Source organism: Apium graveolens, chromosome 2, assembly GCF_009905375.1.
Source record: "Apium graveolens cultivar Ventura chromosome 2, ASM990537v1, whole genome shotgun sequence".
NCBI lineage: Eukaryota > Viridiplantae > Streptophyta > Magnoliopsida > Apiales > Apiaceae > Apium > Apium graveolens.
Window position 1 is genome coordinate 235,229,568 of NC_133648.1, and position 25,399 is coordinate 235,254,966.

At 36.5% G+C, this 25,399-nt stretch overlaps 1 long non-coding RNA gene across 1 annotated transcript; it reads right to left on the reverse strand.

Annotated features, from left to right (window-relative positions):
* Window positions 1-19,375: 19,375 nt before the first annotated feature.
* Window positions 19,376-24,493, reverse strand: LOC141708193 (uncharacterized). Its single transcript, XR_012569417.1, has 2 exons — window positions 22,659-24,493; window positions 19,376-21,476 (listed from the first exon to the last, which is right to left on the reverse strand). It is a non-coding gene; the product is annotated as an uncharacterized LOC141708193 (long non-coding RNA).
* Window positions 24,494-25,399: the final 906 nt, after the last annotated feature.

Below are 25,399 nucleotides of genomic sequence, written 5' to 3' on the forward strand. Positions count from 1 at the left end.
ATAGGCATCTTTATGAAAACCTCCTATGTCTCTCAAAGAAAACTTGCAACATAGACTTTTTGATAACCTTGTTGCCCTCACGAAATTACGACATAGACTTTTCAATGAATTTTCGCTCTACTTGTGTCAAAGAATCCCAAGCATAGATATGCCCATGATGATGTTTCTTCACCCGCATTTCAGAAATTTGTAGGTTGTGCTTTTTTAGGTATATTAGACCTGGAATAATAGCATTCATCCCATCAACAAAATTAAATGCCTAAGAAAGTCAAAACCATGACATAGACCATGTAACCAAATAAAATGAAAGAAGATTTAAGAAAAATCAAATACTTGATCAAATATCAACTTTAAAAAACCAAAATCCTAGATCTAATGGATTAACTCAACCAAAAAGCACTATTTCAGAATAATACTATTGTTCCATAGTAAATTACTTCCAAAAAATACAAGAAACGATGATTATTAAAAACTTACCCTCGAGATATGTCCATGTTATCGATCATAGTTTATGTCATAAAGTGAAAGACATTATATATATGAAGTGCTTTCATTGATGAGTTTTCACTAACTAAAAGCGCGTAAATGTTCAGACTTTTCAAATTTCCATTAGCTTAATCAAGGAATGCAAAGAGTTGGCAATATCCTTTCTGTTGGATTTTTAACGGAGCGGGGCATGACAAAACACTTTTACACATACAAAATCCAAATAAAAGCATACAGATCATGAATAAAAATTCGAGGGATCGAATCTAATCTTTTAAAATAATTCGGAGACAACGATCAGAGATCCTTAGCAGTTGCTCCTCAAGTGTGAAACACTCCACCGGTATCCACCAAGAAAACGATGTTAAGGAGGAGGAAGGAGGTGGAGAGAATTGTGTTTTCCAAACTTTTTGGGTTTTCTGGTAGGTTAGAATAAAATTAGGGTCTATAATAGTGTATTTATAGGCAAAATTTTCAGCTGAAATTTTCCCATAAATATTATTATTATTATCCCATTTATTATTCTCATTAATAATTAAAACACCTTTTAATCATTAATCCTTTTTCTAAACACTCTAGAAATAATTCTCTCTCTTGATTTAATTTCCAAAAATTAAATCCTTTAATTAATAATATTAAGAACTTTTCTTAATTAATTTATAATCAATTAAATCTCATTTAATCAATTATTAAATTTGCCAATTAATTATTTATTTCACAAATAAATAATTATTTAGCCATTATTAATTAATTCCTCCACCATTAAATCATTCTCTTTTTATGGTGTGACCCTGTAGGTTCAATATTAAGCCGGTAGTAGAAATAAATAATAATAAAACTATTTTATCATTATTTATATAAATTCTCTAATTTATTAAATATGATTAATTAATTAATCACATTTATTCTACATCGTGAGGGATACTTCTCAGCATATCGCGACTATCCGGATAATATGAATTCACTGCTTAGAATACCAAGAACCTATTCAGTGAATAGTTACCGTACAATAAACTCCTTCTACCCTACAATGTCCCGATTAAATACAAGGCATGGATCTCGTGTCAAGCCTATCTAATTCAATCACTTGCTTACCATTTATTATGCGTAGTTCTATGCAAATTAGAAACTCCTTTCTAATTTCATTCACTCTGGCCAGAGATTCCTGAACTAGCATAAGTGGATCAGCCTTGAACATTCGCTTCCTTCACTGGAAGGGGTAGATCCTTTATTGATCATACACTATCTTCGTGTACAAATTTCTATACCCAGTAGAGCCCTAATAATTGTCCCTGGAGACTAAGAACTAAACCAAAGCATAGTTCAGTGTACACAAGATGACTATGATGACCTCAAGTCTAAGGATACTTGTACAACTATCACTATGTGAACAACTGCTGACACGTGAGTGAACTCCATCAGTTGTTCAGCTGGGCGAGTCATGTTCAGTGAACTTATTCTATAATAAGCACCTACGTACTAGCTATAGTGTCACCACACAAATGTCTATGAGAACAGACATCCTTCATAATGAAGCAAGCATAGTATGTACCGATCTTTGCGAATTATTAATTACCAGTTAGTAATCCTACGACCAGGAACTATTTAAGTTTAGAGTTATCATCTTTTTAGGTCTCACTATTATGATCTCATCATAATCCATAAAAAGCTTTACTCTAAACTATGGTATATCTTATTTAAACACTTAAATAGATAAAGCCCGTAATAAAAATAAAATAAATCTTTTATTAATATCAATGAAATCAAAACAGATTACATAAAAGTTATTCCTAAATCCTCATACATGATTGGACTTAGGACATATTCCTTTCACTTTCCACTCCCGTGATACAAAAGTGGTGAAATTTAGAAAAATAGAGAAATTAGAATAAGAGTCATAGGGATGATCCACGTCATACATCCGAGATATTCTTTTATATAAATATATAGATTAGCACATCCGTCTATGAAGTTCTATTATTGTACTCTGTATTTTATTCCTTAGAGATTTTGGGTTGCAATATGCTATTCTTGTGATTTGGAACGGATTCTTCTTCATTCATGGTCAATATCTGCTTACAGAGACAAAAAAAATGGAGTATATGATGTTGTTACTGTGGAACTGATTCAATGATCAAAGTGGAATATGTGACGATTTATCCAACTAAAATTAATTCAAAATAACTTGACGTATGATCCGATATTAATCCGAAACTGAAAATACAAGAACCGAAAAAATCTCCGATAAAATAATGTGAACAAAATTTGAATATAATTTCTCTCTTATAATATAATATAGTTATTAAACGAGTATTGTAATAACCCCAAAATTTTTCAACTTTTTGTAACCCTTGTGAATAGTGTTTTAGCTGAATGAGAAAACTTTTCACGCCACACTATGTAGGGGTTCTGTTATGGATATTCTGGGATTTTATTAGTACTCTATGAAGTATATAAGTGTATGTAAATATCGTCAGAACCCAATTCCGAACACTTTGGTTTTTCCCGGAAATCCATAAGATACGGAGAGAATTGAGTATAAGGTAACAGGATAAAAAGGATTTAAATTAAAGGATTATAATAGAGGATCATAAAAAGGAATATAATGTATTGAGAAAGGTTAAGGGAACCTAAGTAATAAGATCCCGGGTATGATCCTTCAAACGATAAACGAGAACGAAAGTTAAGCGAACCGTATAACAGATCAGCGGTCATTAGGCAAACGATTAGGAAGTTAATCAAAGGGATTAATGGGAGTGATGTCATCCAACCAATAGAAAGAAGACAAGGAAGGAAGGATGACATCATGAGGATGAGGTAAGCATGACATGGGAAGAAGGGAGGTGTGGTTGATTAAGGACCACACAAATTCAAGGGCAAGGTAGTAATTTGCTAAATCAAAAACAAAACCAAGCCAACCAAGCTAGCAAATCATTTCATCAAAAATCAAAAAATCAACCAAGGCATTTGTTCATCACTTAGCTCTCGGCTTTTTACTTTTTAAAAGGCAAGATTTTTCAAAAATCAAGATCCAAGCATCCTAAATTGGTAAGAAAATTCCCTAATCATCTTTATGCTTAGTTATGGCTATATCATGAGTTTAAGCCATTAATTCTTTCTCTAACTTCTTCATTTAATCAAGGAAGAAGACAATGAATAGTGTTTTCAAGTTTTTAACTTGAACTTTTTCTTGTTTTTCTTGAAGATCCAAGCTTTCCTAAGGCTTCTCCAAGCTTCTTAAGGCTTCCTAGCTCCACCCACCAATCCAAGGAAGGTATACCATTTTCAAACCCTAGGTTCATATATATTATAAGGTGATTTTGATGAGTAGGATGTTATTGTAGTTGTTGTTATGATTAGAGTTTGAGATTTGGAATGGTAGTGAAATGAAATGGTAATTTTGTGGTTTTGATTTAAAGAAACTTAAGAATGATTAAAGTAAAGTTTAAGCATAAGTATGAATGGTTAAATTGAATTGGTTGGGGTTGTTATGATGTGATAAGGATGGAGGATGGTTGTATGTTGGATTTGAGGTTGATTTGGGTTGTTTGTGAATGGGTTAAAATTTGGAAATCACGTAAACATAGCCGTCGTAACATCCGATTTTCTTTGGACTGTTTTTGTGCATAGCATTAGGACCCGAGAACCCCCTGCTAGATTGTGACCACTGCCATGTTTAGATAGCTCATGTTACGAGCTCCGTTTTGATATGTAGTTCGTCCGATTCCGATTTACGGTTTAGGAGAAACGACCGTTTCAAGTAACGGCGTTTCGCGGACGAAACTTTTTCCCTCGCCTTACCTTGGAACATAGGTTAAGGACCAAAAAGGGTTAATTAATGTGTGACACATTTATGGTAAGTGTGTTAGGCAGTTGGTAAGTCATTCGCGAAGGAATCGCTTTAAAACTCGTAAAGATTAAATTATTAAAAATGATGGAGCCGAGGGTACCCGAGTGACTTAAGCAAATCGGTGAGCGCAAAACAAGCGTTAGAGTCTAAGTTAGTTAAAGTATAGATTTACAAGTGATTTTGGTTTAATTCCAACTTACTTGTTGTTTATAGGTTACCAGACTCGTCCCGAGCCTTTCTCACCCCCAAGTCGCTCAGGCAAGTATTCTATCCGATACACTGTTGTTGTGATGTAAATGTATGTTTATGCATTATCTTGTGATATTGCATGATTGTTATTTAGCAAATGTTGCGATATATTGTAGCATGTGATATGGTATATATGCATGCCTGTTTTATATTCTTGAGATATATATCTGTTGGTTTATTTGATAATACCTATGCTAAAGGATAGTTGTATCTTGCATATACCCTTAGTATAGGGACTCAAAGGTGAAAATATTTTCTAAAAACCGGGAGTCGAGGATCCCGAGTAATCTTGTATATATGGATATGGATATATATATATATATATATATTTATATATATATATATATATGGTTATAGTTTTCCAAACTATTAATCGAATAAGGTTTATTCGATAACTTGAAACTTTATTTTATTATTGAATATTATTTCGAATAGTATTCGAGGACTTATGACTCCTTTTATTTTATTTAATGAATATTATTTATAATATTCATTCGAGGTATTATGACTCAGCTTATTTTATTTATTGAATATTATTTATAATATTCATTTGAGGATCTATGACTCCGATTATTTGCTGAAATATATTCTTTATTTTATTAAAGAATAAGATGTCAATAATCAAACTTATTTTCGATTATTCAAATAAAGATAATACTTTCATATAAGTATATCTTGGGTTATTTAATACTCGTTTCAAGTATAAATTTTAATACTTCTACTTCAATTATTTTTATAAAGATTATTCTTTATGGGAATATTATTTAATTAATAATATTCAGATATTTTCTAAATATTCTGGGGACTGATTTACTTCATTAAATCAGCCTTACTCCAAACACTCTTTAAAGTGTTTTCGAGTCTTCAAAATGATTTTTAAAGAGTCAGAGCGGATCCCAAAACTCATTTTTATATTTAAGATCTTCCTTTTAAAGGGGATTTAAATACTCGCTCAAAACCTGGGGAATCCGGCTCTGTGGTGTATTTTATATTCGCAACGAGGTTGCAGATTTGGTAAATGAATTGATTACTTGCCCAACGTTCGGGAAGTAAGCCCATCTCATTGAGTCGGCATAAGCGACAGGCCGGGGTACGGTCTATTATTGTGTAAGTGGCTGGGTGGCAGTCCATCAACGCGTGAGGGACCGGGGTACGGTCGAGCGCGAGGTCCTAATGCGGCCAGGGTGATGACCGGTGAGGAATTCATCCATCTACTAGTAGAAAAGGTTACTTATTGGTATCTTTGCCTGATCAGCGAGATATCTGGTTTATGCCAAAATTCTTTTCCTTTCCAAAATTCATTGGATGTTTCGAACTCTGTTCATACTTCACATAACAGAGGTTCCAGGAAATGTTTTCGGGATATATATATATGTGGATATATATATATATCGGGACTAAATAAAGTATCTCATAACTTTTTCATTCAATAATATTTCAAAGATTGAATCTATTCAAGTCTTAACTTGTGGTCTCATCTATGGGATGTTTTTCTTAAAACTTATAATACTTTGAACGGTGGCAGTTCAAGTAACTTTATATGATATAAGTGTGGTGAAGTATTGGTAACTTCATTCCTTGTTTTTACTTATATCTAGCAAGTAATTATCTTGCATATGATAGAGATGCTATTAAATATCCATTTAGATACTTATATTATTGTTATCACTATATATATTATCTTGCGAGCTGTAAGGCTCACTCTTGCTTTATTTCTTCATCACACAACAACAGTTAGGAGAGATGGCCAGACTCCAGCAGACCCAGCGCAAGCGCGTGGGAAGCGTCCCGCGTCTTCCCGCTGATGTTGTAGCTGCTATAGCTGCAGAGGTAGATCCATTGTAGTTTAGACCATCTACTTTTGAGAATCAAATTATGTATAATTATAACTTGTGGCAGATAATGGCAATTAACTGTAAATTATCAAGTAATCATTTTGGGTTGTAATAATTTTAAATTGTGGATTCAAAGACTTGTACTTATTTCAATTTCATCTCTGAGACTATAACGGGTTGTGGTGTGTATTAGTGTGGGGTCACAGTATGAGGTTATTTATTATTAATTAAGTGAAGTGATATTGTGGAAAGAAAGACCGTGACAACCCGGATCCCCGACCCCGGATCTGGGGGTGTTACAGAAATGGTATCAGAGCTAAGCGTTATAAACCTCAGAGATGATGCGACGATAAAATAATAAACTCACAAAGATAATAAGAACTCTTGCCAAGTTCATGGTCGGACTACTTAAAGTAGTACTGACAGCTAAAACCCTTACGGGAACCCTTATAAGTATCATGATAGTAACTTAGCTCGTTTAATGTGTAGGCGCCTGAGATGGAGGACCCTGAGATGTACGAGCGTGAGCATGATGAGGCATTGCTGGATGTTGAGGATCAGGAGGAGCCTGAGATGGAGGAGGATGAGGAGGACCCCCCAGAGGAGCCTGAGACGGAGGTCATTGCTGTTTCAGATGAGGAGGACCCCTCAGAGGAGTCAGAGACAGAGGTTATTGCTATTCCAGATGAGGAGGACCCGGATGAGGTCCCAGTAGCTGAGGAGCGTGTTGGATCTATGGTAGTGTATGCTGGTATCCCTTTACCCACACTTCCGGTGGTCAGAGCCCCTACCCCTCCACCACTATCTTGGATTCCTGATGATGACAGTTCAGAGACCCATACTTCCGAGCCTAGGCAGACCGAGGAGGCACCCTCAGCGGCTCCGGATTCACCACCTCTTGACCCTGCCCAGAGACAGTCTTCGTTAGCTCATGGATATGTTCAGGATGTTTTGAGGACCCGAGTGGCTGTTGCCGAGGCCCGACTGGATGAGGCCAGGAGGGAGTTGGATGCAGAGAGGGCGGGTAGGCGTACCCGAGCTTATGAGACCAGGGCTTCTATACCCCGATCCTTGAGGAGGGAGCTTACGGGGATAGAGCTCACGTCCCGAGCGAGACTCAGATCTCTCCAGGGGGACAGGCATGGTAGGATCTCCAGGCGGCAGGCCGACTATATCTTCCGTCGTGCGATGGAAAGGGTTTGGGAGCTGACCCGTTCCGGTGTGTGATTCAGGATTGATGATGGAATAGTCTAGTTGTCTAGTTAGCCGAGGCCTTAGTAAGAGCCAATTTTCCGGGATAGTTGACTTGTATATAGCATCCCTTTTTCTGACTAGACAGATAGACTCTTGTGTATCACTTTTGGGACAGATGACTGTAGCACTGTTGTACTTTTGACCAGATCAAACTATGTATTCTCGCATTATGTATATATTTGTTTCCTTTCAGTTCAGTTCCATAGTGACGGGATCACTGTTTTATTATTATTATTACTGCACTTCGTATTAGAACTTTCTTAAATTAATAGAATTACGATATACGTTCTCCCCATTATAAGAGCTGTGCAAGGCACAATGTTGTATATGATTGTGACCTAACGTTGAATTTTCTCAATAATTGTTTTTATTATTATCAGAATCATGCCGCCAAGAAAGATTGGAACTAGGGCGAACCCTGGGTCTGAGGACCAGGGAAGCCATAATCAGGACAATAGAAACCAAGAACACAGTGAAGAGGAAGATGAGGATTATGTGGAACAGGATGACTCCCTGTATGAAGAGGAAGAGGAAACGTATGATGTTGAGGGATTCGAGATAGAGGCTGAAGAAGGAGAAACCGAGGTTGAGCAACCAGTACCAAACCCAGGCATGGATCCCATGAGCCAGTTCATGCAACTCCTAAGACAGAATTTGGAACGTCAACCCAACCCACCCCCTCAAGGAAGTAACAATGCAGTGGCAAACTCTTTCAGGGCTTTTAAGTCCCTTAAGCCCCCTGAGTTCCACGGATCAGCCGACCCAGTTGAGGCAAGGGCATGGTTAAAGGAAATGGAGAAATCTTTTGAGATTTTGAGTATCGATGAGGCACAGAAAACTGTATTTGCTACCTACCTTCTGAAAGGAGAAGCTAACTACTGGTGGGAGGCCAAGAAAAACATGGAGACAGATGCTATTATAACCTGGGAGAGATTTAGTCAGTTGTTTCTGGGAAAGTATTTCCCGAGGTTTATGAAAAACCAGATGGAGCTCAAGTTCTTGGAGCTAAAGCAGAATGATTTGTTTGTAGCAGAGTACGAAGCGAAATTTACTGAATTATCAAGGTTTGTGCCGGAGTTTGTGAGCACTGAGGAAAAGAAAGCTAGGAGGTTTCAGCAGGGACTGAAACCATGGATTCAGAATAGGGTGGCAATCCTTGAGCTTACGGACTATGCCACTCTGGTGCAAAAAGCAACGATTGTAGAAGTTGGAAGTGAGCAGATGCAGAAGGAAAGAGAGAAGAAAGGAATAAAGAGGAAAAGTATGAGCATGGGGGGAGGTTCCGCAGGAAGGAGCTTCCCAACTAGGTTTAATCGAGGAGCAGTGTCCCTGCCAGGAAGGAACACTGGGTTTAAGCGACCAATGAGTGTGAGTGTGAGCCAGGGCGGCCAGAAGTCAAGAATGTCCTATTCCAACCAGTCTCGACCCCCATTGCCAGCCTGTAACATATGTGGAAGGAATCACACTGGGGAGTGTAAAGGAAGGCCAGTAACCTGTTTTAAGTGCGGTCGGGAGGGCCACTATTCAAATAAGTGCCCATCATTAACCCCTGCTGTCGTTCCAACCACCAATTGTCATCAGTGTGGACGCTCGGGTCATTGGAAGAAGGAATGCCCAATGAACAAACCAGCAGCTTCGGGAGCAAGCAGGGCTGCTTCCAATAAGCCACCTACTGCGAGGACTTTCAACATGACAGTCCAGGATGCTATGAAAGATTCAGATGTGATAGCAGGTACCCTTTCTCTAAATTTAGTCAGTGCAAATGTTTTATTTGATTCGGGAGCAACTAAATCTTTTATATCAAAGGACTTTGCGCGTAGGTTAAGACTTAAGGCTAAACCTTTGATAGAACCCTTACAAGTAGAAATAGCCAATCATGAAATTATTCCTGTTAACCAGATTCACCCGCCTGCGAGATAGGCATAGGGGAGCAATCTTTCAGTGTTGATCTGATTCCTTTTAAATTAGGGGAGTTTGATGTGATTTTGGGGATGGACTGGCTATCTAGCAACGATGCTCAGATAGACTGTAAAGGGAAGAAAGTTAAGTTAAATATCCCCGGGAAGAAAGAAGTTATATTTAGAGGAAAAAGGCAGACGCAGAAATTTTTGACTATGGCTCAGGCCAAAAGGATGCTACGAAAAGGAAGTGAGGCCTACCTAGCCTATGTGGTGGACACACAGAAGGAGGTGCCCAGCTTACAAGATATTCCAGTAGTCAACGAATTTGAAGATGTATTCCCCCAAGACCTTCCGGGATTACCACCCGATAGAGTGATTGAATTTGCTATTGAGTTGGCCCCAGGGACGGCGCCAGTTTTAAAAGCACCTTACCGGTTAGCCCCGTTAGAAATGAAGGAATTAGCTATCCAATTGCAGGAACTCTTGGATAAGGGTATGATAAGACCCAGTGTGTCTCCGTGGGGAGCACCTGTTTTATTTGTTAAGAAGAAAGATGGGAGCATGAGGTTGTGCATAGACTATCGAGAGTTGAACAAGCTAACCATAAAGAACAGGTACCCATTACCTAGAATAGACGATCTGTTCGACCAGCTAAAGGATGCTGTTTATTTTTCCAAGATTGACCTGAGAACTGGATATCACCAACTAAAGATTAAACCCGAAGATATTTCCAAGACAGTGTTCCGTACCAGGTATGGGCATTATGAGTTCTTGGTAATGTCCTTTGGATTAACCAACGCCCCAGCAGCTTTCATGGATTTAATGAATAGAGTATTTAAGAAGTACTTGGACAAGTGTGTGATAGTTTTTATCGATGATATTTTGATCTACTCAAGGACTGAGGCAGAACATGCAGAGCATCTGAGGATAGCTCTAGGAATACTCAGAGAGGAGCAGTTATATGCCAAATTCTCGAAGTGTGAATTCTGGCGGAATGAAGTACAGTTTTTAGGACATGTGATCAATAAAGAAGGAGTATTGGTCGACCCCTCCAAGATAGAGGCGGTCTCAAATTGGGAAAGGCCAACCACACCCACAGAGGTAAGGAGTTTCATAGGATTGGCCGGCTACTATCGTAGATTTGTGCAGGACTTTGCGAAGATCGCAGCCCCTTTGACACGACTTACTCGTAAGACAGAGAAGTTTGAATGGACGGAGAAATGCGAGAACAGTTTTCAGGAATTAAAGAAAAGGTTGATAACGGCTCCGGTATTGGCATTGCCGGATGGAAAAGGAGATTTTGTGATATATAGTGACGCATCGCACAAAGGATTAGGATGTGTGCTTATGCAGCACGGTAAAGTCATTGCGTATGCGTCGAGACAACTGAAGGAATACGAGGTTAGATATCCTACTCATGACCTTGAGCTCGCGGCAATAGTATTTGCTTTAAAAATTTGGAGGCACTACTTGTATGGAGAGAAGTGCGAGATTTTCACAGACCATAAGAGCCTCAAGTACATATTTACGCAGAAAGAGCTCAACATGCGCCAGAGGAGATGGTTAGAACTAATCAAGGACTACGATTGTGAGATTCTCTATCATCCAGGGAAAGCCAATGTGGTGGCTGATGCCCTTAGTAGAAAGGAAAGACTCAGAATGATAACGACCTCGGAAGAGTTGATAAGGGATTTTGAGAAAATGGAAATAGAGGTAAAGGTAACCGGAACCGGAACTGAAAAGCTTTTTGAGATCTCAATGCAGCCAGAATTATTGGAAAAGATCAGATTGTGCCAAGAGAAAATAATGAATGAAGACAGAAAGTCAGTGACTGGAGAGGAGATCCATACTAAGAAAGATGATAAAGGGATAATGAGGTATTCCTACCGAATTTGGGTTCCGAATGTTCAAGAACTTAAAGATGAGATTTTGGATGAAAGCCATAGTTCAAGGTATTCCATTCACCCGGGAAGTACCAAGATGTATAGGGATTTGAAGGAATATTACTGGTGGCCCAACATGAAGAGGGACGTAGCAGAATGGGTAAACAAGTGTTTGACTTGCCAAAGAGTAAAGGCAGAGCACCAGAGACCCAGTGGGCTTTTGCGACCCCTGGAGATTCCCGAATGGAAATGGGAACAGATAGCGATGGATTTTGTTGTAGGCTTGCCAAGGACGAAAGCCAATCACGACGCCATTTGGGTAATTATAGACCGACTGACAAAGTCAGCTCATTTCATTCCTATCAACGAGAGGTACACAGTCGATAGACTGGTGGACATTTACCTTAAGGAAATAGTAACGCGACATGGAGTCCCAGCGTCCATTGTCTCAGACCGAGACCCAAGGTTCAACTCCAGATTTTGGAGGAGCTTTCAGGAATGTGCGGGGACCAAGTTAAATATGAGTACCGCGTACCATCCCCAAACGGATGGACAGAGTGAAAGGACCATCCAGACACTAGAGGATATGTTGAGAGTCTGTGCAATAGACCTTAAAGGAAGTTGGGATGATCACCTGCCGTTGATCGAGTTTTCTTATAACAATAGCTTTCATGCTAGCATCGGAATGCCGCCTTATGAGGCCTTGTACGGAAGAAGGTGCCGATCTCCCTTATACTGGGATGAAGTAGGAGAGCGGAAGATGCTCGGACCCGAAGTGGTCCAAAGGACCAAAGATATAGTGGATCTTATCAGAGGGCGACTTGTAGCAGCCCAAGACAGACAGAAGAAATATGCAGACCTAGCCCGAAAGGACAAGGAATATGAAGTAGGGGACTTAGTACTGTTGAAAGTATCCCCTTGGAAGGGATTAATGAGGTTCGGAAAGAAAGGAAAACTAAGCCCAAGATACATTGGACCTTTTGAGATATTAAGACGGATTGGAAAGTTAGCTTACGAGCTAGCCCTACCCCCTAATTTGCAACAAGTTCATAATGTGTTCCATGTGTCAATGCTAAGGAGGTATCATCGGGATGCCAGGCACATAGTGGAGTACGAGCAGGTGGATATGCAGCCAGATCTAACTTACGTGGAGAAGCCAGTAAGGATTATGGATACGAAGGAGCAGGTGCTTCGGAACAAAGTGATCAAGCTAGTCAGAGTACTATGGCAGAATCATAATGTGGAAGAATCGACTTGGGAACTAGAGAGCGCAATGCTAGAAAAGTACCCCCAATTGTTTTCTGTTTGATTCCGGGACGGAATCCTTTTAAGGAGGGGAGACTGTAATAACCCCAAAAATTTTCAACTTTTTGTAACCCTTGTGAATAGTGTTTTAGCTGAATGAGAAAACTTTTCACGCCACACTATGTAGGGGTTCTGTTATGGATATTCTGGGATTTTATTAGTACTCTATGAAGTATATAAGTGTATGTAAATATCGTCAGAACCCAATTCCGAACACTTTGGTTTTTCCCGGAAATCCATAAGATACGGAGAGAATTGAGTATAAGGTAACAGGATAAAAAGGATTTAAATTAAAGGATTATAATAGAGGATCATAAAAAGGAATATAATGTATTGAGAAAGGTTAAGGGAACCTAAGTAATAAGATCCCGGGTATGATCCTTCAAACGATAAACGAGAACGAAAGTTAAGCGAACCGTATAACAGATCAGCGGTCATTAGGCAAACGATTAGGAAGTTAATCAAAGGGATTAATGGGAGTGATGTCATCCAACCAATAGAAAGAAGACAAGGAAGGAAGGATGACATCATGAGGATGAGGTAAGCATGACATGGGAAGAAGGGAGGTGTGGTTGATTAAGGACCACACAAATTCAAGGGCAAGGTAGTAATTTGCTAAATCAAAAACAAAACCAAGCCAACCAAGCTAGCAAATCATTTCATCAAAAATCAAAAAAATCAACCAAGGCATTTGTTCATCACTTAGCTCTCGGCTTTTTACTTTTTAAAAGGCAAGATTTTTCAAAAATCAAGATCCAAGCATCCTAAATTGGTAAGAAAATTCCCTAATCATCTTTATGCTTAGTTATGGCTATATCATGAGTTTAAGCCATTAATTCTTTCTCTAACTTCTTCATTTAATCAAGGAAGAAGACAATGAATAGTGTTTTCAAGTTTTTAACTTGAACTTTTTCTTGTTTTTCTTGAAGATCCAAGCTTTCCTAAGGCTTCTCCAAGCTTCTTAAGGCTTCCTAGCTCCACCCACCAATCCAAGGAAGGTATACCATTTTCAAACCCTAGGTTCATATATATTATAAGGTGATTTTGATGAGTAGGATGTTATTGTAGTTGTTGTTATGATTAGAGTTTGAGATTTGGAATGGTAGTGAAATGAAATGGTAATTTTGTGGTTTTGATTTAAAGAAACTTAAGAATGATTAAAGTAAAGTTTAAGCATAAGTATGAACGGTTAAATTGAATTGGTTGGGGTTGTTATGATGTGATAAGGATGGAGGATGGTTGTATGTTGGATTTGAGGTTGATTTGGGTTGTTTGTGAATGGGTTAAAATTTGGAAATCACGTAAACATAGCCGTCGTAACGTCCGATTTTCTTTGGACTGTTTTTGTGCATAGCATTAGGACCCGAGAACCCCCTGCTAGATTGTGACCACTGCCATGTTTAGATAGCTCATGTTACGAGCTCCGTTTTGATATGTAGTTCGTCCGATTCCGATTTACGGTTTAGGAGAAACGACCGTTTCAAGTAACGGCGTTTCGCGGACGAAACTTTTTCCCTCGCCTTACCTTGGAACATAGGTTAAGGACCAAAAAGGGTTAATTAATGTGTGACACATTTATGGTAAGTGTGTTAGGCAGTTGGTAAGTCATTCGCGAAGGAATCGCTTTAAAACTCGTAAAGATTAAATTATTAAAAATGATGGAGCCGAGGGTACCCGAGTGACTTAAGCAAATCGGTGAGCGCAAAACAAGCGTTAGAGTCTAAGTTAGTTAAAGTATAGATTTACAAGTGATTTTGGTTTAATTCCAACTTACTTGTTGTTTATAGGTTACCAGACTCGTCCCGAGCCTTTCTCACCCCCAAGTCGCTCAGGCAAGTATTCTATCCGATACACTGTTGTTGTGATGTAAATGTATGTTTATGCATTATCTTGTGATATTGCATGATTGTTATTTAGCAAATGTTGCGATATATTGTAGCATGTGATATGGTATATATGCATGCCTGTTTTATATTCTTGAGATATATATCTGTTGGTTTATTTGATAATACCTATGCTAAAGGATAGTTGTATCTTGCATATACCCTTAGTATAGGGACTCAAAGGTGAAAATATTTTCTAAAAACCGGGAGTCGAGGATCCCGAGTAATCTTGTATATATGGATATGGATATATATATATATATATTTATATATATATATATGGTTATAGTTTTCCAAACTATTAATCGAATAAGGTTTATTCGATAACTTGAAACTTTATTTTATTATTGAATATTATTTCGAATAGTATTCGAGGACTTATGACTCCTTTTATTTTATTTAATGAATATTATTTATAATATTCATTCGAGGTATTATGACTCAGCTTATTTTATTTATTGAATATTATTTATAATATTCATTTGAGGATCTATGACTCCGATTATTTGCTGAAATATATTCTTTATTTTATTAAAGAATAAGATGTCAATAATCAAACTTATTTTCGATTATTCAAATAAAGATAATACTTTCATATAAGTATATCTTGGGTTATTTAATACTCGTTTCAAGTATAAATTTTAATACTTCTACTTCAATTATTTTTATAAAGATTATTCTTTATGGGAATATTATTTAATTAATAATATTCAGATATTTTCTAAATATTCTGGGGACTGATTTACTTCATTAAATCAGCCTTACTCCAAACACTCTTTAAAGTGTTTTCGAGTCTTCAAAATGATTTTTAAAGAGTCAGAGCGGATCCCAAAACTCATTTTTATATTTAAGATCTTCCTTTTAAAGGGGATTTAAATACTCGCTCAAAACCTGGGGAATCCGGCTCTGTGGTGTATTTTATATTCGCAACGAGGTTGCAGATTTGGTAAATGAATTGATTACTTGCCCAACGTTCGGGAAGTAAGCCCATCTCATTGAGTCGGCATAAGCGACAGGCCGGGGTACGGTCTATTATTGTGTAAGTGGCTGGGTGGCAGTCCATCAACGCGTGAGGGACCGGGGTACGGTCGAGCGCGAGGTCCTAATGCGGCCAGGGTGATGACCGGTGAGGAATTCATCCATCTACTAGTAGAAAAGGTTACTTATTGGTATCTTTGCCTGATCAGCGAGATATCGGGTTTATGCCAAAATTCTTTTCCTTTCCAAAATTCATTGGATGTTTCGAACTCTGTTCATACTTCACATAACAGAGGTTCCAGGAAATGTTTTCGGGATATATATATATGTGGATATATATATATCGGGACTAAATAAAGTATCTCATAACTTTTTCATTCAATAATATTTCAAAGATTGAATCTATTCAAGTCTTAACTTGTGGTCTCATCTATGGGATGTTTTTCTTAAAACTTATAATACTTTGAACGGTGGCAGTTCAAGTAACTTTATATGATATAAGTGTGGTGAAGTATTGGTAACTTCATTCCTTGTTTTTACTTATATCTAGCAAGTAATTATCTTGCATATGATAGAGATGCTATTAAGTATCCATTTAGATACTTATATTATTGTTATCACTATATATATTATCTTGCGAGCTGTAAGGCTCACTCTTGCTTTATTTCTTCATCACACAACAACAGTTAGGAGAGATGGCCAGACTCCAGCAGACCCAGCGCAAGCGCGTGGGAAGCGTCCCGCGTCTTCCCGCTGATGTTGTAGCTGCTATAGCTGCAGAGGTAGATCCATTGTAGTTTAGACCATCTACTTTTGAGAATCAAATTATGTATAATTATAACTTGTGGCAGATAATGGCAATTAACTGTAAATTATCAAGTAATCATTTTGGGTTGTAATAATTTTAAATTGTGGATTCAAAGACTTGTACTTATTTCAATTTCATCTCTGAGACTATAACGGGTTGTGGTGTGTATTAGTGTGGGGTCACAGTATGAGGTTATTTATTATTAATTAAGTGAAGTGATATTGTGGAAAGAAAGACCGTGACAACCCGGATCCCCGACCCCGGATCTGGGGGTGTTACAAGTATAATTAAAAAAAACTTATTGTACTTTCATAGCACACAATACACACGCCACCGACTCTCTGCAATTCATACTAAGCTCTATATAACTTATTCTACTCGAAGACTCTCTTCGTTTCTCCATCCACGCCACTCGGGTAAGGTTGATTTTCATTTAATTTGGTGATCATTGATCAATTGTTTGGATTATGAATGCACAATTAGGTTCAAATTTTAGGGCCAATTCTTTTCATGTAGTAGTTGTATGTGTGTATGTGTGTATTGTCTTTGATTGGTAATCGTTGATCAATTGTTTATATTCTAATTATGCAATTCATGTTATGTAGTAAGTGGTCAGATGTAAAGTATGAATTGCATATGTATGAAACAACACTTTTTTCAGCTATTACGCTAGCAGGCAGCAGTCTTTCTATTCCTCGTAGTAGAGGTAAGTGGCACAAAAAAGGCTTATTTCATATACAATTCACTAGCTCATTAGTTTGTACCTTTAATACCATGTCTTACAAAATGTTAGAAAGTCTAAATTGATATTGTGAGTGCATAAACTCGAACACGCAATTACTAAAAAGGTATTAGTTTCGATATAGTTAACTTATTGTAAGGGATTTTTAAGTCTCAATCTCATTTCCTATAAAATTTCCTCTCAAGTCTAAATTCTTGACACTTGTGGTTCAAATACTAATCTATCTATCTATCTATTATAACTATTATAGGTAAACATGGATTTTTAATCTATTTAGTAATTTACTAATATACCCTTCTAACCATATTAATGGTAAAAAGAATGATTTCAATTGGAATTGAACCTATGACCTCATGCATGATTTTTTTTATTTTACATCCACAACCACTATACCAACACAACATTTGATATAATTGTTAAAATCATTAATAACATTCCTTGAACATGCCTTTTAAACATACTTCTTAATTACCTATATACCTTTTTTTACTAAACTACTTAGACATTCCTTATATATCATATTTAACTCTATGTCATTTTTTTTTACATGTAGCTACAAATCAAAATGTTTAAAACTTATTTAATCATAAACTTATAGATAATCGTACCTGGGATTTGAGTTAAATAAAGAAAAGCGTTAAAAAAAATGTTATATAAGTATGCAGCTAAAGAGAATCAAACTTGAGATTGGTACGAAGTCAAAGATGTGACAACTTAGGTAAATCCTGAGCCTTTTTCAAAAAACCTTGTTAAGTCCCGATTTTAAATTCCCAAATAAGCCGAAACCTACTGACCTAAATGCAGCCAAATTGGGTAATCCAAAAGCCTACTGCAGATCCAAAAAAAAATCACGATTTTTTGGTAGACTTAGTACAGTACTTTGCTTTATTAAAATGAACAGGAATCCCATTTTTTATCAATGTGGGACTGAGGTATTACAAAAAAAGTAAAACTAATTAATACAACTTGTTCAATCATGTAATTGCAAGGATTCAAACCTGCAAAACCAAAGAAAGTTAAACCAAATTTGGTCCTAAAAAATCATTAAAAATGGAATTTATGTTTTAACAAAAAAGATATATTATGTAACCATATTATATTACTATATATAAGATCGTGGAGACTAAACAAATGTTTCATATAATTAAAACATACATAGGACCGTAAATCTAATTGAAAAGTTAACAATTACTAACCTTTAAATAAATCAAGATAGGTACAGTAGATTGATATGGAAAGTTCAAGTAGCTAAAAATCTTATTTAATCATGTAATTGGAGATAATCGAACCTGAGATCATGTACTTGTTTAAATATGTAGCTAAAGAGATTCAAATTTGGGATTAGGGTGAAATCAAAGAAGTTTAAGTAATTAACAAATCTTATATTATCATTTAGTTGCAAGGAATTAAATCCGAGATCGGGGTGAAATAAAAAAAATGAAACTAAATATGATACTAAATACTATTAAAAGTGGATTTTGGTAATTAATAAAGAGCATATATTATATAACTTTATTAGATTATAATATTATATATAGGATTGTGGAGCCTGAACAAATTTTTTATATAATTACCGTAAAGTTATTTGAACTAATATTTAAAAAATCAGGAAATATGAAGTAGATTAATATGAAAAATTTACCGTTAAAAATATTAACAAAACACATGAAATAAAATATGGCCCGTGTTTTGCACAAGCTATCATGCTAGTATTGAATAAAAAGAGAAAAAATTAACTTAGTTAATGAAACTCGAAGAAACATGTATTTACATCACAACATCACTAAGGTAAACTCAAACTAGCTCAACAAAAAAGGATAGATAGATATAAAATGGGATTAAAAAAACAAAAACAAAACAATAAAAAATTTGTTAACAAGTTGTGACACATCCTATGATTTTAATTACTTACCAACTGTTCAAAATACCAAAGCAAGGTAGCCTGCCTACCAATACTAGCCATGGACTATTTATTCCCAAATACCGACTTCCATGAACCTATCTTCAGTAGCACATCCTCTAAACATTCCCGCACAATTAAATCATATGCCCACTTTTCCATTCTTATACACTGCTATTAAACCTTCTGTCCCCTCATTAAGCCTTTCTTGTAAACATTCATATAATAAGGATTAAAGTGTGTGCTAGTGTGTGCAAAATAGGAATGAGAATGATACTAAAGGGAGAAAGTGATAAAAAAATGATTAGAGAAAAGCAACATTCATTACATATAGAAAGTTATCATACTGAGCTCTAAAAAGAGTACACACCATGTCCTTAAATAACAAAATGTGAAATTACTAGATGAGGCCTAGTAGTAGCAGTACTAACAACTTTTGTCCCTAACAGTAGCAGTACTAACAACTTTTATTTTATCATGTAAGGATAAATTGCAGATTGCCCCCTCAAGCTGGAGAGGGAGGTTAACCGAAGTGCCCAGCTTGTCAAATAGATACTGGTGTTGTTGGACATGTAGAATCTTTATGAAAATGTCTGCAATCTGCTCATTAGAGGGAATATATAAGGTGTGAAGAGTTCCATATTGAATGTGATCATGAATGAAGTGACAATCGACTTCCACATGCTTCGGTCTTTCGTGTAGTACAGGGTTTGCAGCAATGGCCAGGGCTGCCTGATTATCGCATTTGAGAGCAGTTGCAGATATATTTTTAAGTCCCAAATCTTTGAGTAAAGTGGTCAGCTAGAGAACTTCACAGGTGGTAAGTGCCATGGCACGATACTCTGCCTCGGCAGAAGAGTGGCCACTATATTTTGCTTTTTTTCTTTCCAGGAAACAGGGGATTGACCAAGCAGAATGCAGTAGCCAGTTGTTGATTTTCGGGAAGTGGGGCAACTAGCCCAGTCGCTATCGCAGTAGGCTGTAAGCTTTGCTGCACTTGAAGAAGCAAGAAGTATTCCCTGGGTGGTGAAGCCGACTAGATATCGTAGAAGGCGTTTAACAGCTTGCATGTATGGTAGTTGGCTCATTCATGTACTGACTAAGACTTTGAACGGAAAAGGCAATGTCTGGCCTCTTGATTCTCAAATAGATTAGTTGGCCCATGAGTCTTTGATAGAGAACTGGATTAGGTAGCACATCCCTCTTTTCTGGAGTCAGTTTTAAATTGGGATCCATTGGTAAGAACACAGGTTTAGCAGCAGTCATGTTATGCTCTTTGAGGATATCCAAAAGATATTTTCTCTGAGAAAGAAAGAAACCATCTTTAGAGTGATCTACCTCAAGGCCTAAAAAGTACCTCAACGGATCCAAATATTTCATATGGAATGTTGAGGACAACATTTGTTTAAGATAGTCAACCTCAGCCATCGAGTCTCCACATATAAGAAGGTCATCAACATAGACTAACATATTAAGTACTTGAGAGTCATTATATCGAATAAATAGGATGTAGTCTATCTTTAGTTGTGTAAAACCGAGACCAAGAATAGTAGTTGATAATTTTGAGAACCACAATCTCGGGGCTTTTTTAAGGCCGTATAAGGATTTTTTAAGTTTACACACAAGTGATGAAATACTTGATTTTTGAGGGATGAATCCAAGCTGAATTCTGCAGCCCTTGTGAGTATATCCTTGAGGAAGTGTCATGTAAACATCTTTGAATAGATCCCCATACAAAAATGCATTTGAAACATCCATATGAATTGTAAACCAGTCTTGAATAACAACCACATCTAGTAAGATTCTGATTGTTGTCATCTTTGCTGATGCGGGCAAAGGTTTGAGTATAGTTTTCTCCATATTTTTGTCTGCATCCCAAGATTACAAATCTGGCTTTATATTTTTTGATTGATCCATCTGGCTTGTACTTGGTCTTAAATAACCATTTGCAGCCAATTGCTACCTTCCCAGGTGGTAGCTCAATAACATCCCAAGTATGATTTAATTATAAAGCATCAAGTTCACTGTTCATTGCAGATACCCAATCCTATTATGTGACTACAATCTTAAAGGAAGTAGGGTTTTCATTAGTGATAAGGCGGGACATGAAACAGTTGAACTCTTGTGCCACGGGTGTAGTGGTTAGGTTTGAGATAGTAGAAGCATTATTGATAATGTAATCCTGATGCCATAGTGGTTGGACATGATTATGGGTAGATCTTCTCAAGTTTGTGGTTATTGGAACATGGTCAGATATAGAGAGTGGTGACAGAGTGAGAGGATAGGGTGAAGATTGTATGGACCTGTGTGTGTAAAAGTGGAGTGGGTGAAGTAGGCGGGGTTGAAGCATATATCGTGTTGATGTCAAACTCATTAACATTGAGGGGTATATGATTAAGGTCCTGCATTGGGACAAGTTTCGGAGTAAGGTACTATTCAACAGAATTTGGGTGAAAAGGAAAAAAAATTTGACAAAAGAAACATCCCTTGAAACAAACTCCTGGTTGTTTTGTAAGTTCAATAGTCTATAGCCCTTTTTGCTTGAAGGGTAGCCTAACAATACACATGCGTTCCTCTGAGATTGAACTTATCAGTAGAGAAGGTAGGGTTAATTGCAAAAGCCAAACACCCAAAAACTTTAATAAAATTGTAGTCCGGGGACTTGCCATATAACACATCATAAGGAGATTTAAAGTTCAGAACATTGTTTGACAGTCTATTGATCAAATAAACTGAAGTGAGCACGCAATTACCCTAGTAGAGAATAAGGATATTTTCTTAAAATCCGAGTGCTCTAGCTGTTTCTAAGATATAACGATGCTTCTGCTCAACTCGGGAATTCTGCTGAGGCCGTCTAATACATGAGGTCTGATGTAAAATTCTATTATTGGAGAAGAATTGCTGACATTGAACAGTGTTCAATTCCAGGGCATTATCAGATCTTACTGTTTTGATGGAAGCAGAGAAATGATTTTGCACAAAATTACAAAATGTTTGGAGAACTTTTAGAGAGTCGGATTTGTACAAAAACAAATACAACCAGGTATAGAGAGTGTTATCATCTACCAAAGTAAAAAAGAACTTGCAATTCCCTTTAGTTGGTTCTCTATAGGGTCCCCATATGTCTATGTGGACCAGGTCAAAAGGATGAGAAGTGTGTGAATCACTAGGAGAAAAATAGCTTTTTTTGAACCTAGCCATAGGGCATGTAATGCAAACTTTGTTAGTAGATTTTATTGGTGGAAGATCAGGAATTTTCTTTAGTTTCTCTATTGGTATGTGTCTAAGTTTTAGATGTCAAATATTTAGGTTTTGATCATGACTGACACGAGAGTGAAGAGCAGATGGATTTGATATTATTAGTTCAGGGTAATTAGATAGCAAATAATATAGTCCGTTCTTAGAAATACCTTTCCCTATGACTTGATTTGACATAGTATTAACAATAACACAATATGAAGGAAAAAATTGAACTTGAGAATGATTGTCTTTAACAAGTTTTTGAATGGATAACAAATTATGTTTAAAGTATAGAACACAAAGCATATCATCGAGGAGCAAAGAGTTATGAAGTTGAGCTTTACCTCTATGAGAAATTATTGTAGTATCTTCATTAGGAAAGTTAATTTTCTGTGAAGCACCTAATGCAACATCTCTGAGAAGGTGCAAATGACGTGTCATATGGTCTGATGCACCTGAGTCGATGATCCACTCTTGACCCTTATTTATAATCTTTTGACAAGAAATTATACCAGAAAAGTGAAAATCAAAGTCCTCTGCAAAATTTGTATCTTTACCTTGCTGTACTTGCATTTGCAGCATCAATTAAACCAACTGTTCCAACTGTTGAGGTGCAAACAAGAGTCCACTTGTAGTTGAGGCGAATTAAGGCGTGACAGCTTACACACTAGCCGCCATTTTAGGTTGTTGAAACTTGTTGCCATCAGACCATCTAGAGCTACCAGAAGAAGATTGCACAAAAGGTAATTTATCTCTATTTTGGAATGAATTATATCTGTTGTTTGGATGCCACCTTGGATACCAAATGACATTCCAACACCAGTCATGGGTATGTCCTTTAACCTTCCAAGCAGTGCAAAAAACTGATTTATCATTCATTGCAGCATTTCGGCTATACATAGCCATCAAGTCATGATCAGATGTTGTAACTTGTAACAAGTCCCTTTGTGCTTCTTCTTGCTGCTGTGCAGCTGAGGCCATTTTGACAGTGTGAAGAGGTGTGACCATCAATAGTTGGCTTCTAAGAGGACTATAAGCATCATCAAGCCCATTCAAAAACTGAAATAATCTTGCCTCCTCCTTTTGTAATAGTATCTAACATGGTTTGTGTTTCATCAGTGGGCTTAATAATAGGAGGCAAAATATTCATTGCATCTAATTCTTCCCAAAACAATCTCATAGTTGTATAATATTCATTAACAACAGAGGAATTCTATTTTATTTCATATAAATCTCTACTAATCTTGTACTTTCTAGACCCATTAGTCAAGGAAAACCCTTTTTCAAGATGTTTCTAGATATCACTAGCATTTGTCATATACATGATAAATTCTTAATAGAAGGAGAAAAATTAGATGTAAGCCAAGCTATTCCCATAATATTGCAAGTATCCCACATTTCTGCCTTGACTTCATCATCTGTTGGCTTTGTAATTGTTACTGCTGACAAAACACTATTTTCATTTGGAGGCTAGGTTGATTTCCATGGATCTAGACCATGACCTAAAGTCAGCTGAGCCCTGCAGCTTGTCCACTTGAATCGATGTAGCATTATCAAAAGGGTGAAGAAAGAAAGGTGTGAGTATTTCTTGATAGGTTAGTCCGCCAGTTGCTGCCATTTAGCAGTTCAGATGTTTGATGAAAAGAAGCAAAGTGGAGATAAAGAATATGGGTTAAGAAAAAGATGAGATTTTTAAAATAGATCTATCGATCTTGTTTTGAAAGAAGAGAGAATAAGACAGATTAAGAAGAGAGGTTTAAAAATTCATGTTCATACACATCCAGCTCTGATACCATGTAAATATTCATACAATAAGGATTAAAGTGTGTGCTGGTATGTGTAAAACATGAATGAGAATGATATTAAAGGAAGAAAGTGATAGAGAAATGATTAGAGAAAAGTAGCATTCATTTTAGACAAAAAGTTATCATCCTGAGCTCTAAAAAAGTACACACCGTGTCCTTAAATAACAAAATGTGAAATTACTAGATGAGGCCTAGCAGTAGCAGTACTAGAAACTTTTGTTGCTACCAGTAGCAGTACTAACAACTTTTGTTTTATCAGTAAGGATAAATTACAGATTTCCCCTTAATATTTCTTTCACCACAATGTCCACTGTAGTCCGGTGTTAATATTATATACTTATCGAGAAAAGTTCTATGGATACCACCTTTTTATCGGAGACCTCAGAGACCACTTATGTTCTGCAATCAAAACTCTATGAAATATATTATTTTGTGAAGTATATTTTACGAATATCAGCAATTCATTATAATTGTTGAAGATCATTCAAGTTTAATAAGTATAATATGTATGTGCTATAAACTAAACAGGTTTCGTACAATAAAACATTTTATAATGTTCTACAAGCAATACATGTATGATGTTCAAGATTTTGACTAAAATAATGATCTTTATAGAACATGATTCGTAAAAATAATAAATTTTGCAATATTTTTATAAAAGATTTTAGTTGCAGAATATAAGTGGTTTCCGGGGTTTCCAACAAATTGCATTTTATTAGTAAAGAAAAGTTGATGATGTTAGTAATTAGGTGTTTTCTTCATACACATGACTAGGTCATGTTATGTTATCAGGGGAGAATCTCAAATTCAAATTTGGTACCTTTGATTCCTTTCTACTTTGATTTAGAAAAAAGACTTCATATTAATAGTTTATGTTTTTCAGTCACAAAAGTTTGAACTTTAAATAGTTATCTTCCATATCCCTCTATTCATTAGGTAAACAACTAATAAAAGCCTGCACGAGTATTAATATTTTATAGCAGAATCATCAAATAATTTCAAACTCAAAATAATAAGAGGTCTGCCACTACATGCCATATGGTGCAAATCGGATACGATTTTTGTTGTGTAAGACATGCAAGACTAAGTCAAATTGACGGCCCTAATATTTAGTTGGTTGAGAATCAACTTTAGTATTTTGTATTGTATTACTTGAGTCTGTAAAAATGGTTAGAAGAAAAGACTGGAGTATTTTTCTATAAACAGTTCAAGCCTAAGGGATAAACTATGGAAGAAGATCATGTTAGATCATGTCTCAGAGAAATGATACAGAAGCTTGG